Source organism: Equus caballus, chromosome 6, assembly GCF_041296265.1.
Source record: "Equus caballus isolate H_3958 breed thoroughbred chromosome 6, TB-T2T, whole genome shotgun sequence".
Taxonomy (NCBI): domain Eukaryota; kingdom Metazoa; phylum Chordata; class Mammalia; order Perissodactyla; family Equidae; genus Equus; species Equus caballus.
In genome coordinates, this window is record NC_091689.1 from 59,421,684 (window position 1) to 59,439,121 (window position 17,438).

Genomic DNA, 17,438 nt, shown 5'->3' on the forward strand with positions numbered 1-17,438 from the left:
ATGCATCTCTTAATTAGATCCTTCGAGGAGTATGTATGTGAAACTGTTTGTGGGGCCTTGGTTAAAGGAATTATTGAATTGTCTCTTTGTTTGGTCCTGGACCATTTTAAAATTTGAGATGGGTCAGAGGTAGACCTTTCTTTTGCAACTTGTGAGAAAAGTGACTGTGAAAGGGGAGAGGGTGTTATCAGTCAGACCAGGTATAGAAAGAGTGCCTATAAAAGTAGAGGATATGAAAACTGATTCCTTTAAAACTGTCTGTGACCTTGTACCCAGTCTAAAACCTTTGCACACCTCCAGGGCAAATGTGCCCTCCTTGGAAGATTGCCGCTTAATTGCCTGGGTTTCAAAGTTACCTTCTTTCTCTCAAATATGTTGGTGGCTGACTGGTTTGTACTGAGAGAAACTGGCAAACCTCTGGTGCTGCTTGTTTTCTGCCTTCTGTTAATGTAGGTCCATTCAGTGTCCATTCTGGATCTGACTATCTTCCTGATGTTTTCAAGTCTCCTGTCCCAGCCATTTCCTTGGCATCCTAGCTTTATTCTTTTTCTTTTTCTTGTTTTTTTTTTTTCTTTTTTTGCTGAGGAAGATTCACCCTGAGCTAGCATCTGTTGCCAGTCTTCCTCTTTTTTTTGTATGTGAGCCACCACCAAAGTATGGCCACTGATGAATGGTGTAGGTCTGTGCCTAGAAACCAAACCCAGGCTGCTGAAGCAGAGCGCACCCAAGTTAACCCCTAGGCCACTGGAGCTGGCCCGGCTTCCTAGCTATTTAACATGACAGCTTGATCTTCCATTATACACCTTCCAGATTGGCACATCTGCCCATGATCCCCTCAGGGGCACTAGATAGATGCTAGAGGTGGTGTCTTCAGTCCACCTGTCAGCCATCTTGCTTTCATTGACTCTATCATAAGGTACTAATGAAGTTAAAAAATACTTTGCTGTCCTACTTGGAAAGCTGGCCTTTTTGTCTGCTCCGGTCTGTTTCCATTTATTCTGCTCTATTAGTATTTACCTTTTCATCTTCTTTGCCCTTTTAGGCTTAATTGCTTTTTACCTTTCCTTCCTAGGTTTTAATTTGCACTATTTCATGATTTTCTATCTGCTGGTAACGATCACACCATAAAAAATAATGTCAAAATTTACCAAATTTTAGAAATTGAAGGAAAAGTGTAACTCATAATTTCCATGTGTGTGTGAGAGATAGATTCTGGAATTGTGCAGAAGTCATTTAAGCATGGGAGGGCGTCAGATGTATGAGAGAAAACTTTGAGACCAACATTCCTCTAGTGGTTTCCAGTCACTCTTTGTTAGCATATTACATATGTGCTGGCTTCACTCTTTCTTCTTGCCAGCCCATGGGACTGACCCTGGCAGTTGAAACAGGAAGGAAGGAAGAGAGATGGGGAAGAAGGCAAGAAGGTTCTTGCTTGACATCTACTCTTGCAGGAGATTTGCCAGTATTCAAAATGAACTCTTTCTCTCTTGGGATGCTTTCTTTTGTCACTCATTTCCTCTCATGGTTGGGGGTTTCTCATCTGTAGTTCTCTTGTTCCAGTTGAATGTTCTTGCTTACGCAATTTGCAGACTCTTACAATCCGGTGGTCTACTTCTAGCCTGTTTGCTGAGGTCTCATGAACCTCTCCAGGTAGCTATATTGAATGGATTCAAGACCATCCCTATGCTGGCCTGCTCTCTCTCTCTTTCTCCCTCTCTCTCACACACACACCCACATGAAGACCACATAGTGCCACTGCTGACCCATCTGGTGCTTTTGTATTTATTAGAAAGAAGCGCATGTTCTTCAAGACACTTTGTTTCTACCTGCTGGGAAATTGTGGTAATACGTACTGGTTTTGTTAGAACAAGACCCTCTACTGCCATGTGCCAGAAAATAAATATACTACCATGTAAAAGAATCTATCCCCTTACCCACCATTAGATGTTGCATTCTTGACAGCACACAACCTGCACAACACACATGGTGGCTCTAGGCCCACATGTGGTCTATAGGAAACGTTCTTTGCTTAAACAAACTCTGAAAATGAAGGCTGATCCCAAATGTGGCAGCAAACTCTTGTTCGCCCTGCTGGCAAATCAGTTGGGAGGATTGCTTCCCTCCAGAAGAGTCTCCTCAAAGCTCTCTCTCGCTGTGAGATGAGGGTCAGCCTTCCCCCAAACCCAGGGGGACATTGAAAGACTGGGGTCACAGAGCAGCAACAGCTATCTCCAAAGAAATCCTCTTCACAAATTCTCACCAATATCCAACAATCTGATCTTTTATAATTTTAATGCTCAGAAAGAATTTCAAGAGTCGCATAACAGGTTTTTGGCTTACTCCGTTGTAAATTTTGCATATTGTCTTATACCACTTTTTTCACCTATTTTTATCTTGGCGCTTCAGCTGGAACTTCTATTTTAGCCTTTTATTATAAATAAAATATGAAATGCAAATATTTCTCCAAAGGTGATAAACACCTTTCCATTTACTTCCGTGAGAATAACTTAATATGGATAGAACTTATCTCATTTGGAAAACTAAAGTTTACCAAAGAATCTTCTTTTTGGGCTTGGTGTATCAACAACAGGGCAAATTTCTTTCAGAAGAGTTTATTAGGGAGGAGGATCATGAGAGTCTTTTATTTTCCTTCCTTCTGGAAGGTACAAAGGATCATGTGAAAGAAATATCCCTGAGGACATTTTAAGAGGAGACGGGTTAAAGCTGCAAATAGCAAGACTCAAGGTTGAATATGAAGAATTTTCTGACATAGGAAATTTTTTTGCACTGGAATGAAATATCAAAGGACCCTCCCCACAATGCTGGCCACCAAACCAACTTTGTGGGGTTGTTTAAACTGCCTTGTTTTCTGTAAGTGTTCATTATCTCTGCAAGTTGATGTTGGTTGATTAAGTCTTAGTCCCTGATTAAAGTAGGAAACTTCTGCTAAAAAGATTGAGTTGTAATTTCTCTTTCCACGGGCACATGGAATTATCCAACGTTTTTAACCGCTATAACCCAATATAGCCTTGTGATCCAAGTTCTCTCAGATCTCATATTAAAAACAAAATAAAACAAAAACAACAGTTCTGAGAGGAAATGTATAATTTAAAGCAATTAAAAATCTTTACTCAGTTTCTTATGCAAATATACAAGGGTAGCAGGTGGTGGTAGGCCTTGGGGAAGAATTTTCCATGAGCGTCTCACCTTTCTGCGTGTCTTGTGAAGGAAAGTGCTGACTGCCCTTTGTTCAGGATTATCTTCTCAAAGATGTTTGTATGGCTAACAGCCCTGGAAGATGGAGCTTATGTTTCCCTCTGGAGCAAAGAACAGGTTTTCTTTTCTATCGAAGTATAGTCGACATACAATGCTGCATTAGTTTCTAATGTACAACACAGTGATTCAACATTTATTTACATTGCAAAATGATCACTCTGATAAGACTAGTTACCATCTGTCATCAAACAAAATTATTACAATATTATTGACTATATTCCCTATGCTGTACATTATATCCCCATGACTTATTATTTTTTTTTTTTGTAACTGGAAGGTTGTACCTCTTAATCTCCTTTACCTATTTCGCCCACCCTCCATCCCCCTCCTCTCCTGCAACCATCAGTTTACTTTCTGTATCTATGAGTCTGTTTCTGTTTCGTTTGTTCATTTGTTTTGTTTTTTTTTTTAGATTCCACATATAAGTGAAATCACATGGTGTTCTTTCTCTGTTTGGCTTATTTCACTGAACATAATACCCTCTAGATTAATCCATGTTGTTGCAAATGGGAGGATTTCATTCTTTTTATGGCTGAGTAATATTCCATTGTGTATATATACCACATCTTCTTTGTTCATTCATCTGTCGATGGACACTTAGGTTGCTTCCATATTTTGGCTAATATAAATAATGCTGCAATGAACATAGGGGTGCATATATCTTTTTGAATTAGTGTTTTTGTTTTCTTTAGATAAATACCTAAAAGTGGAATTGCCGGATCGTATGGTAGTTCTATTTTTAATTTTTTGAGTAACCTCCATATATTTTCCATAGTGGTTGCACCAATTTATATTCCCACCAACAGATCATCAAGGTTCCCTTTTCTCCACATCTTCACCAACACTTATTTCTTATCTTATTGATAACAGCCATTCTGACGGGTGTGAGGTGATACTCACTGTGGTTTGATTTGCATCTCCCTGATGATTAGTGATGTTGAGCACTGTTTCGTGTACTTGTTGGCCATCTGTATGTCATCTTTGGAAAAATGTCTATTCAGGTCCTCTTCCCATTTTTTCATGGGATTATTTGGTTTTTTGCTATTGAGTTGTGTGAGTTCTTTATATATTTTGGATATTAACTGATTATTGGATATATCATTTGCAAATATCTTCTCCCATTAAGTAGGTTGCCTTTTCGTTTTGTTGATGGTTTCCTTCATGGTGCTAAAGCTTTTTAGTTTGGTGTAGTCCCATTTGTTTATTTTTGCTTTTGTTGTCCTAGCCTGAGGAGACAGATCCAAAAAAATATTGCTAAGACTGTGTTTTATTCTAAGAGTTTTATGCTGTTCTTACATTTAAGTCTTGAATCCATTTTGAGTTTATTTTTGTCTATGGTGTAAGAAAGTGGTCCAGTTTCATTCTTTTGTGGGTATCTGTCCAATTTTTCCAACACCATTTATTGAAGGACTGTCTTTATCTCATTGTATATTCTTGCATCCTATGACATAGATTAATTGACCATATAGGTGTGGGTTTATTTCTGGGCTCTATATTCTGTTCCATTGATCTATGTGTCTGTTTTTGTGCCAATACCATACTGTTTTGATTGCTATGGCTGTGTAATATAGTTTGAAATGATACCTCCAGCTTTGTTCTTCTTTCTCAAGATTACTTTGGCTATTCAGGGTCTTTTGTGGTTCCACACAAATTTTAGGATTATTTGTTCTAGCTCTGTGAAAAATGCCATTGACATTTTAACAGGGATTGCATTCAATCTGTAGATTGCTTTGGGTAGTATGGACATTTTAATAATATTAATTCTTCTAATCCATGAGCATGGTATATCTTTCCATTTATATGTGTTGTCTTCAATTTCTTTCATTGGTGTCTTTTAGTTTTTAGTGTACAGGTCCTTCTCCTCTTTTGTTAAATTTATTCCTAGGTATTTTATTCTTTTTGATGTAATTGTAAATGGAATTGTTTTCTTAATTTCTCTTTCTGATAGTTCATTGTTACTGTATAGAAACACAACTTATTTCTGAATATTTATTTTGTATTCTGCAAATTTACTGAATTTATTCATTCTAATAGTTTTTTGGCAGGGTTTTTAGGTTTTTCTATGAATAGTATCATGTCATATGCAAATAGTGACAGTTTGACTTATTCCTTTCCACTTTGAATGCCTTTATTTTGAATGCCTTTATTTCTATTTCTTTTTCTTGTCTGATTGCTATAGCTAGGACTTTCAACACTTTGTTGAATAAGAGTGGTGAGAGTGGACATTCTTGTCTTATTTCTCATTATAGAGGAAAGGCTTTCAGCTTTTTACCGTTGAATATGATGTTAGCTGTGGGTTTATTGTATATGGACTTTATTATGTTGATGTATATTCCCTCTATACCCACTTTTGAGGTTTTTTATTGTATATGTTGTTGAATTTTGTCAAATGCTTTTTCTGCATCTGTTGAGATGATCATGTGATTTTTTTTTGAGGAAGATTAGCCCTGAACTAACATCCACTGCCAATCCTCCCCTTTGCTGAGGAAGGTTGACCCTGAGCTAACATCCATGCCCATCTTTCTCCACTTTGTATGTGGGATGCCCGCCACAGCATGGTTTGGTAAGTGGTCTGTAGGTCTACACCCGGGATCTGAACCAGTGAACCCTGGGCCGCCAAAGTGGAGGGCATGAACTTAACCGCTATGCCACTGGGCTGGCCCTGATCATATGATTTTTATCTTTTGTTTTGTTAATGTTGTGTATCACATTGATTGATTTGCAGATATTGAACCATCCTGCACTCCTGGAATAAATTCCACTTGATTATGGCGTATGGTTTTTTTGATGTGTTATTGAATTTCGTTTGGTAATATCTTGTTGAGGATTTTTGCTTCTCTGTTTGTTAGGGCTATTGGCCTGTACTTTTCATTTTTTGTGATGTCTTTGTCTGCTTTTGGTATCAGGGTAATGCTGACCTCATAGAATGAGTTTGGGAATTATCCTTCATCTTCAATTTTTTTGAACAGTTTGAGCAGGATAAGTATTAACTCTTCTTTAAATGTTTAGTAGAATTCACACGTGAAGCCATCTGGTTTTGGACTTTTGTCTGTTGGGAGTTTTTGATTACCGACTCAATTTCATTACTAGTAATCTATCTGTTCAGATTTTCTGTTTGTTTCTGATTCAGTCTTGGAAGACTGTATGATTCTGGGAATTTATCCATTTCTTCTAGGTTGTCCAATTTCTTGGCATATAATTGTTCATAATAATCTCTTATGATCCTTTGTATTTCTGTGGTATTAGTTTTAACTTCTCTTTCATTTCTGACTTTATTTATTTGAGCCCTCCCTTTTTTTCTTGATGAATCTGGCTAATGGTTTATCAATTTTGCTTATCTTTTCAAAGAACCAGCTCTTAGTTTTCTTGATCTTTTCTATTGTTCTTTTTTAGTCTCTATTTCATTTATTTCCACTCTGATCTTTATCATTTCCTTCCTTCTGCTAACTTTGGCTTTGTTCTTTTTCAAGTTCCTTTCGATGCGAAGTTAGATTGTTTATTTGAGATTTTTCTTGTTTCTTGAGATAGGCCTATATCCTTGTAAAATTTCCTCTTAGAACTGCTTTTGCTGTGTCCCATAGATTTTGGACCATTGTGTTTCCATTTTCATTTGTCTCAAGATATTTTTTAATTTCCTCTTTGATTGCTTCATTGACCCATTGGTTGTTTAGTAGCATGTTGTTTAGCCTCCATATGTTTGTGTTTTTTCCAGTTTTTTTCTTGTAATTTATTTTTAGTTTTATGGCATTGTGGTCAGAAAGGATGCTTGATATGATTTCAGTCTCCTTAAATTTATTGAGACTTGTTTTTTGGCCTAAGATGTGATTTATCCTGGAGAATGTTCCATATGTATTTGAAAAGAATGTGTATTCTGCTGTTTTTGGATGGGATGCTCTGTGCATATCTATTAAGTCCTTCTGGTCTAATGTGTTGTTTAAGACCAATGTTTCCTTACTGATTTTCTGTCTGGATGATTTTCTATCCATTGATGTAAGTGGGGTGTTAGAGTCCCCTACTATTATTATATTACTGTCAATTTCTCCTTTTATGTCTGTTAATATTTGCTTTATGTGTTTAGATGTTCCTGTGTTGGGCATATAGATATTTACAAGTTTTATGTCCTCTGTTGAATTGTTCTCTTTGGCATATAGCACCTTTCTTTGACTCTTGTTACAATTTTTGTTTTAAAGTCTATTTTGTCTGATATAAGTATCAGCTACCCCAGCTTGCTTTTCATTTCCATTTGCATAGAATATATTTTTAATCCCTTTACTTTCATTCTGTGAGTGTCTTTAGATCTGAAATGTGACTTTGTTGGCAGCATGTATATGAGTCTTGTTTTTTTTATTCATTCAGCCACCCTATGTCTTTCTATTGGAGCATTTAGTCCATTTACATTTAAAGTAATTATTGATAGGTATGTTCTTATTGCCATTTTTTCCTGGATGTTTTTGTAGTTCTTCTCTGTTCCTTTCTTCTTCTCTCACTCTCTTCTCTTGTGATTTGTTGACTTTCTTTAGTGTTTGTTATGTGTGGATTCTTTTCTTTTTATTTTTTGTGTGTTTATTACAGGTTTTTGGTTACCATGAAGTTCATATATGACAACCTATGTATATAGCAGTCTATATTAACTTGATGGTCTGTTAAGTTTAAAAACATTCTAAAAGTCGTACAGTTTTACTCCTTTTCCCATGTTTTATGTTTTTTTTTCCCTGAGGAAGAGTCACCCTGAGTTAACATCCATTGCCAATCCTCCTCTTTTTTTGCTTGAGGAACATTAGCCCTGAGCTAATATCCGTGCCAATCTTCCTTTCTTTTTTTGCATATGGGGCACCTCGACACTGTGGCTGGTGTGTGGAGTAAGTATATGCCTGGGATCCATAGCCGTGGGCTGCCAAAGTGGAGTGTGCAGAACTTGAACCACTCAGCTACAGGGCTAGGCCCCCACGTTTTATGTTTTTGGCATCATATTTTACCTCTTTTAATTTTTTGTGTCCCTTAACCTCTTATTATTGATATAGATGATTTTAGTACTCTGACTACTGCTGTTGCAGTGAGTAATAACTTGTCTTTTGTTTCCAACATCCAGGAATGTCACGTTTTCTGCCAGAATTGATAAAACCCCAGCAGGCTAACTTCTGAGTTTGCAAGTAGGCCCTTCACAGTGTGTTCACTGTTAATGCACTTCTGCAAAATTTCTTCAAAAATCCTCTAGAACGGGGCTAAGCCACTAGGTAATGATTGCGTTCACAATACTGTTTACTTTCTTTTCAGAGTTTAGGGATAAAGTATCACAATGTTTCTCTCTCCTTTTACAAAGATCAGAGATCAGTTAGTAACAAACTGGAAATTAAAAACAAAAAACAAAAACTCTAAGCCTGGTTGTTTACCACGGCTAGTTTAGGAAGCATTTCTCCTTTCTGAAAATTTACTGTTGTGGCAGCCATGAAAAAGTTGCTTGTCTTTTGGTGATTTTTCATCTACAGAATTTCCTTACTGCTGTATTTGTCCTCTGTTAACCTTCTCTTTATCCATGCCATGCTGCACAAAGAGAAAATTTTGGGGAATTAGTCTCTCAGAGTTCTTTTCCCGTGAGAAGCATTCCCACTCTGAATAATGGTGAATTAGATTTCCTTCTTGGATATACCATAAAACGCCCTGGTTTCTATAGCTAATTTCTTGTTTTTATCCTAAACTCTGTGGCAAGAGTCATGTCAGTGTTTCAGAAGTCATCTAGACCAAGAATTTTGTTTCACAGATGTGAAAACCAAGGCCTCTAATGACCAAACAAGTTATTGCCTTGTTTAATTCTTTTCAATCCTTACTATACAGTGTCTTGGGAGAAATGGTCTTAGCCACTCTCATTCCCTTTTTCTCTGACGTAAGGCCTGGCTCAGTTGTTAGTTTGGTTAAACAGTATATTGCTTCCCTCTACACAGCCAGAAACTAACTGTGAAATTGAATTACTGTATTTATAGGCTGACTGTGGCTTGAGAAATGGACCTGTGAAAGAAGTTGGAAAAAAACTTACAACTATGCTTGTAATTAATTAACTCAAGAAACATTCAAGGAACCTTTTGAGGGCCTAATATATGCAAGCTACTCTTTTAGATACTGGAACAATCCTTGGAGTAAAGGCTGGAAGATGGACCTTTATAAGGAAGATTGAAAAGGCCCTTATTTGGGAAGAAATTGAGAGATGTACTCCAGAGTCTGGAATTGCAGTGAAGGAGCTTGGGGATTCTAGGAAGGGGAATTTTGTGGGGCTCATCCTTGAACTTTTTGCCAGGAGCATCTTATTTTTTCCAGTCAGAAGTCTGAGTGAAACATTTCTTCCTCTGTTTAACAGGTGTAGTAAGAAAAGCTATAGATATTCTTTTTCTTTTCCAATTCTCCCTCTTTGAGAGAAATAATAAAAAAAGTCTTACTGCTTGTGCTCTTGGAAGTGGCTAGTAAATAATAGAGCCAGAGCTCTGTCTATTCAGCAGTGGCCCCGCTGAATTCTCCATGCTTCGTCTGGGGTAAATGTCTAAAATGTGTGCTCCTTTTTTCCTGAGGACTACAGAATGACCAACTCCCTTACGAGATTTGGAAGGGGCTGGAGATTACCAGGTTGGTTAATGGATAATCTGAATATATTCTGTGCAAAATACATTATACATAAAATACTCATTTTTAAGCAAAGACAATTGGGTCATGTAGAATTTTGATTCCTAAAAGAATCTTTTCTTGATTTGAAAAACATAAAACAAAGAGTTTTGTGCATTTTGGTAAAGTTATATAATCTATGCTTTTCTGTTCTGACTACTACAAATGAGAGAAGAAGCTTCCATGTGTAGCAAAGATACATTTCAAAGCAGGAGACCAGTCAACCCTACTCCATACCTGTCTAGCCTTTGAGTGTGCAGATGATCTACATAACAACAAAAGATGCTTCAGAACCAATTATGAGTCCTTAAGACTCACTTAGTCTTTTTTATTAGTTGCAATGGAATAGTTATTACCAAAAATGTCCTGTAATGAGCTTCCATCCTGAAGCTGTCTCTCAGACTGAGTTTGTATATAGGCAAGAGACCACATGTAATTCATTAGCAAATACAGCTGCGGGTGAGAACAAATGGGATTTCTACCATTTTTATGAGAAATAAAACTATGTTTGAATTTAGAAGCAGTTTGTATTTATTGGTTGGTGAGTAGCTAGTTAAAGTGATTGCACAATATTTAACAAATCTCCCTGCAGTAGGCAAAATAGAACAATGCTTATAATATCATTTTCATAGGAAGACATTTTGCTATAGAAGAAACATATATTGTGACTATGTACCCATTCTTGGTATTGGCCGTTTGACCTATTAAACTTAAGCCAGGCACCACTGTTCGCCTGGTAACTGTTTCAAGAATTGAAAGAATGATGTTTGGGAAGAAAAACTATTTGGGAGTATACCCTATGTCTATAAAGTCCTGGTAAAATTTAATGATGGAATAAAGAAGCTTGGAAAAAAGTACTTTTCACAGATGAGCAAGATAAGAAAGCAGAGAGCAGGATAGAAAGAATTAAGGAATAAGTAAAAATAAATAAAAGTGCGGCATTTCCTCTCGAGGGATAGATTTTTCAACAACTCCTTAGGACCGAAATATAAACTATGACGTCTCAAGTTCCTTTGCAGTTCTCTTCTAAGAAGTAATAAAATCCATTTAATATTCTTGTCTTTCACAACATTAATTTATTCCTCCTTTGACCTTAAGGGTTCTAACAGAATTTATGGCTTATTCATTCGCATAAATGTTACAGATTGTGTAAAAAAAAATCTTCAAATGAATTAATACCTATGAGGCCCTTAGAAGAGGACCTGGTACATGTTTGTAGTTTTATCATTGTTTTTAGTTTTTCACAAGAGGAAAATCTTATGAGGAGTCTAAAAGCATTTAAGCTGTTTACAGTTAATCTTTAGAATACCTTTTGGTCAAACTTTCAGCAGCTCAGCACAACATTAGCTTGAATGCCTTGAGCTCATTTCCAAGGTGGTTAGACAACAGTTTTGACTTTTGAGGCTGTCTTTGTCTCATAGTTTGTATCATAGAGTCTCTTTTCTAGTCCCTTGAGTTTTGGGAAGAAACTGGAGGTGTTTTGGAGTGACCAACCATTAGATGTCGCTTTCTTCTCATTGCTTTTGGTTTAGGAAATAGGCCCTGGGTTTAGGCTTTTCATCTTCTTTTCTTCTTCTTTTAAAAAAAAAAATGCCTATAAATAGGCTTTATGTCAAAGCTAAACGGGAAATTTAATTTTAGATTAGTTGATAAGAGACAATACTCATCTCCTTGGAATGACTAAACTTTGTGCCTGTTTCAAGTGGCTTGACTCAATGTCCCTAGTTGACTAAATTTGGAAAGACAGTATTTGTGTTTTTCTTCTTGCTGAAGTTACCATAGCACTGTTTACACACCAGACACTTTTGCCTGGGTACACCTTTGTTCAGGCCAAAGTTCATGGGGTTTTGTCTATTGATCACCGGGTGAAAAGTCTATTCTTCAGATTCCTGTTTAGAGTTGCTCCTGCAGAAAACCTCTGTGACCTCCCTCCCCCCACCAAAATCTCTAGGAAAGCCCCATGCATACCTCTTTCTTAGCATTTATAACACTATATTGAAATTGCTTATTCACTTAGTTTTCAGCTGCATCGAACCTTAAGTAACCTTGGGAATGCGGACTCTCTTTTTCACTCTTACTACACGCCCAGTTGTTGGAGGAGGTCATCAAAACCGCATGACCACTGGTTGACTTGCAAGCCGGACCAGGGCAATTGGAGGCGCCTCACCTCCTCCTCTGTTCTTGGAATATACATTTTGCCCACTGTTCCCGTACTGGGAGCCATTTTCAAGGTCATAGCCTTGAGAGAGTCATGTGTCGTTAAGACCATCTGGGGTGTATATGTGACTGAACCCTGTTAAGCCCTCTATATAAACTTTAAGATTCTGGTGGGCGAGAGCGGAGATCTACTCGTCTTGTGGCCACTCCAGACAAGCCTTGTATGTTAGTTTGCTTGCTCATTAATACCACTACCTACCGATCTGGAGTGGTTTGCCTCTTTCTTTGGTCTCTCTTTTCCCTCTGTACATGGGGGTCCAGTTTTGAATTTTACCAGGGAAACTCCTGAAGTTTCCAACCAACACCAGTGCATTGCACAGCATTCTTCTGTCAGGTACGTCATCAATAAGTGTATATTAAATGAATGAATAAATAATTAAATTAGGGCAGAAAACAATATGGGGATGTTTTGATCTTGTTGCCTGATATATATCCAGTAATTCTATCTTTTTTCCTGTCCTGGAACTAACCAGGTGTAGACTTGTTTTGAAATATTCAATCGCAGTTTGGATGGCATGAATCTAACAGTAGCTTTCTTCAGCGAGAGGCAGAATTGGGGCAGTACTTGGCTTAGGCTCCTGTCAATCTTTTATCTGGACATTTCCTTTAACGTATACAGTACTAGCTTCTAGATGTGGTGGTATCTTTTTTTTCGCCAGGAATTGCTCTTCAAAATATTTCCTCGGAACTTGGAAACACAGAACCTTAACGAACAGAAAGATGAGGGTAATTGTAAATTAAAGTTAAATTTTTACTTGCAGTTTAAGTAATTGTCTTATTGCTCCAATTTACTGTGCCTGGGAGGCCTGGCCTGCTGCCTGTGCTGGCATTATCTCCTGGAGGGGAAGAGTCTCACTTAAAAACTCATAATAAATGTCGAGATGATTGTCCAACTTTGAAGGGCTGTATCTCAAACCCTTCTGTGAAATTTGAGTTCTGAAATACCACTAGAGAACATCATTTCCCTGATAGGATTCAATAAATTACCACAAAATGTAAGTGATCTTCTTAGATCTCCAGTGCTGGTATAAATAGCAGATTAAAGTCATTTATAAAACTATGAAATAAACTCTGCCACATTAAATAAAGTCCACGGCATGGGCATGTTACATGCCTTTGTTGCTGTGGCCCCTTGACTGTGCTCTTACCTGACTCTGTAGTCCTAAAGTGAGTGGTGCTTACTTTCTTGGTATATTGTACTATGAGATCAAGTTAGGTTAAAGTAGTTAAAACAAAGACTTCCAGACCTTCTGGAGGCTTCTCAGTGTCACGCTTTGGCGGAAGCAGCTTTGAGAGCAATGGAGACGATGAGGAAGATAATTATGAAGAAGAAGGCGTAAGATAGGAGAGAAGATATTCTTACATCAGGTGCTTTCTTGAAATCACAATTAACATTATTTTTTCTTTTTTTGCAAATTTTTAAGTGTTTCTGATATGGAGTTTTTTGAGACGTATTGTTTTGCTGGTCAAGAGGCTTTGCTCCATTGAAGAATTGTAACTAGGAAAGATTATTAGCTACTTTGGGTATGGGAATTTGTCTGAAATTTATGAAAAGCTCATCCAATATGACAGGAATAAAATTTACACAGATGTCCAAAACTAAAAGGTAACTTTTTGCATTTTATATAACTGACCTCATATTGCTTTTGCTCTTACTAGCATGGGAGGGAAAAAACCCCTTAAACTGATGAATTAAAAGTAGCCTGTTTTTTTTTAAACAATCTATGTCTATTAATATTCCTTAAAAGTTTGACCTTTCCAGCTCTTTCTACTTCTCCAGGGGTCTCTCCTCATGCTTCCTTCCCAAGATGGTGTCCAGATTCAAGCAGAAGCTTAATATCTTGATAAGCTAGGTACTCCTCATGGTGAGCTGGTTGGAACCTGTTCATGGGTGTCTTCCTGACTCCGCTGCTAATGAGCATGAGATCTGCTGTTACCTCTGGAGGTGAGGTCTCTGCGGGCTCTTCCCTTCTTCTCCAGATCTCAGGCCTCTTCCATTCATTGGGGAAGATTTTGAACTGGACCAAAAGTTCACTAGGTGTCTTTAATGAAAAACAAGGCATAGTCTAGCATCCGCTTCTGGTTATCTGATTCTGTGGGAGCTCTGCCCCTTTTATTGTCTTTGAACTGTTTTACAATTCTGTAAATTGTAGAAAACTAATAATGATGCAAATAATTCTTGTCTATAGAAATGCAAATTAATTGTATGAAATGCAATAGTTCATTGCCCTGCGGACAGATCCATTTTGCATCTATTTGTAAATTTATTGAGGCATTCATATGCAGCTCTTCACTGACTTAACGATGGGGTTATATCCTGATAACCCCATTGTAAATTGAAAATATTGTACGTCAAAAATTCATTTAATATACCTAACCTACTGAACATCTAAGCTTAGCCTAACTTACGTTAAAGATGCTCAGAACACTTACATTAGCCTACAGATGGGCAAAATCATCTAACACAAAGCCTATTTTATAATAAAATATTGAATATCTCATGTAATTTATTGACTGCTGTTTTGAAAGTGAAAAACAGAATGATGGCATAGGCACAGAAAGGTTCTAAGTGTTTGGATTGTTTACCGTCATGATCGCGTGGCTGGCTGGGAGCTGCAGCTTCCTCCCACTGCCCTGCATCGCAAGAGAGTATTGCACTGCATATCCCTAGGCTGGGAAAAGATAAAAATTCAGAATTTGAAGCCCTGTTTCTACTGAATGGGTATTGCTTTCAAACCATCGTAAAGTTGAAAAATCGTAAGTTAAACCATTGTAAGTCGATGAACATCTGTATATATATATATATATATATATATACACTCTGGATTATCCTTTGAACCAGTTGTACCATTTTACTGGTTACCTCATTAATTAGTGAGTTAAATACAATCTTTGAGTGTTCACTTTATATTTGTATGAGATATATAATAATCTTATAAATGTTATAAATAAAATTATTATACTGAAAAAAAATTACCCTTTAATAAGTCCATTGTTCTTCTCAGAATTTCCATGCTTCCCATGGGGGCATATGCAAGTTTTAGGATCCTCTTTGCCGTGCAAAACTAGTTGTGGGCAAATAGAAGTACTATTTTTGGCTCATCTAATTAGCCAGGCATGGGGGCAAGAGAGCTCCAGTCTGAGTGTTCTTGGATTTTTCTTCCACTGTTTTTTTTGTTTTTTTTCCCAGGGTTCCTATCAAGCTGTGGCCTAGGAAGGTGGTATGTGGACCCTGATTTCTTTTTTGGGATCCCAGGCAACATGTTGCCCTAGTCTTTAACTTTCTAATTCTTTCTCCCTTCTGCTGGCTACTTGAACTTTTATTTCCTTTTCTGTGCACAGGAAAGCTGCTTTGATGTCGTAGCCTGTATCCTCTTTACTTTATGTCTTACAGTAAAATTCTAAGCTCAGAACTTAAAGCTCTTAAAGGAAAAAGAAAGATTTTAGGATTAAAAAATTCATCTCCCTGAAAGTAAAGCCAATTATCTTAGTCATATTCAAATATAATCTAAAACTTAAAGGTGACTCCTTTTAGGTAATTAATAATACCATGGGTACAATAAGAGGAAGAACCTTGGGAGAACTGGGAACTAGGTATTATTGATGTGAAAATACTTTGGCTTTATATCTAAAAATATTCTGTCTTTTTTTTTTTAGCAAAGTATTTTTTAAAAGCAGTGTTAGGTTTACAATAAAATTGAGAGGAAGGTACAGGGATTTCCCATTTACCCCAGGCTCCCACACATGCATAGCCTCCCGCATTATCAACATCGCTCACCAGATGGTACTTTTTTTTGTATTGAGGTCTTAATAGTTTATAACATTGTGAAATTTCAGTTGTACATTATTATTCATCAGTCACCATATAAATGTGCCCCTTCATCCCTTGTGCCCACCCCCCAACCCCTTCCCCTCTAGTAACCACTAAACTGTTCTCTTTGCCCCTGTGTTGGTTTATCTTCCACATATGAGTAGAGTCATACAATGTTTGTCTTTCTCTGTCTGGCTTATTTTGCTTAACACAATACCCTCAAGGTCCATCCACGTAGTTGAGAATGGAATGATTTTGTCTTTTTTATGGCTGAGTAATATTCTATTGTGTATGTGTATATATATATATATATATACACATACACATATACATACCCAACATCTTTATCCAATCATCAGTCGATGGGTACTTGGATTGCTTCTACGTCTTGGCTATTGTGAATAATGCTGCAATGAACATAAGGGTGCATAAGACTGTTAGAATTGTTGCTTTCAAGTTCTTTGGATAAATACCTAGTAGTGGGATAGCTGGGTCATATGGTATTTCTATTTTTAGTTTTTTGAGAAATTTCCATACTGTTTTCCATAGTAGCTGCACCAGTTTGCATTCCTACCAGCAGTGTAAGAGAGTTCCCTTTTCTCCACATCCTCTCCAATATTTGGTTTTTTTTTTTTTTGTTTTGGTGATTATAGCCATTCTAACAGGTGTAAGGTGATATCTTTGTGTAGTTTTGATTTGCATTTCCCTGATGATTAGTGATGATGAACATCTTTTCATGTGCCCACTCACCATCCGTATATCTTCTTTGGAAAAATATCTGTTCATATCCTCTGCCCGTTTTTGAGTGGGTTGTCTGTTTTTTTGTTGTTGAGTTGTGTGAGTTCTTTATATATTTTGGAGATAAACCCCTTATTGGATATATGATTTGTAAATATTTTCTCCCAGTTGGTGGGTTGTCTTTTTGTTTTCCTTGTTTCCTTTACCTTGCAGAAGCTCTTTAGACTGATGAAATCCCACTTGTTTATTTTTTCTTTTGTTTCCCTTGTCCAAGTAGACATGGTATTTTAGAAGATCCTTCTAAGACTGAAGTCAAATTGTGTACTGCCTATATTGTCTTCTAGGAGTTTTATGGTTTCAGGTCTTACTTTCAAGTCTTTGATCCATTTTGAATTAATTTTTGTGTATGGGGAAAGATAATGGTCTACTTTCATTCTTTTGCGTGTGGCTGTCCAGTTTTCTCAACAAGGTTTATTTAGGAGACTTTCCTTTCTCCATCCAATGTTCTTTGCTCCTTTGTCGAAGATTATTTGTCCATAGATGTGTCGTTTTATTTCTGGGCTCTCAGTTCTGTTCCATTGATCTATGTGTCTGTTTTTGTACCAGTACCGTGCTGTTTTGATTACTATGGCTTTGCAGCACATTTTGAAGTCGAGGATTGTGATGCTTTCAGCTGTGTTCTTTTTCTTAGGATTGCTTTAGCTATTCAGGGTCTTTTGTTGCCCATATGAATTTTAGGATTCTTTGT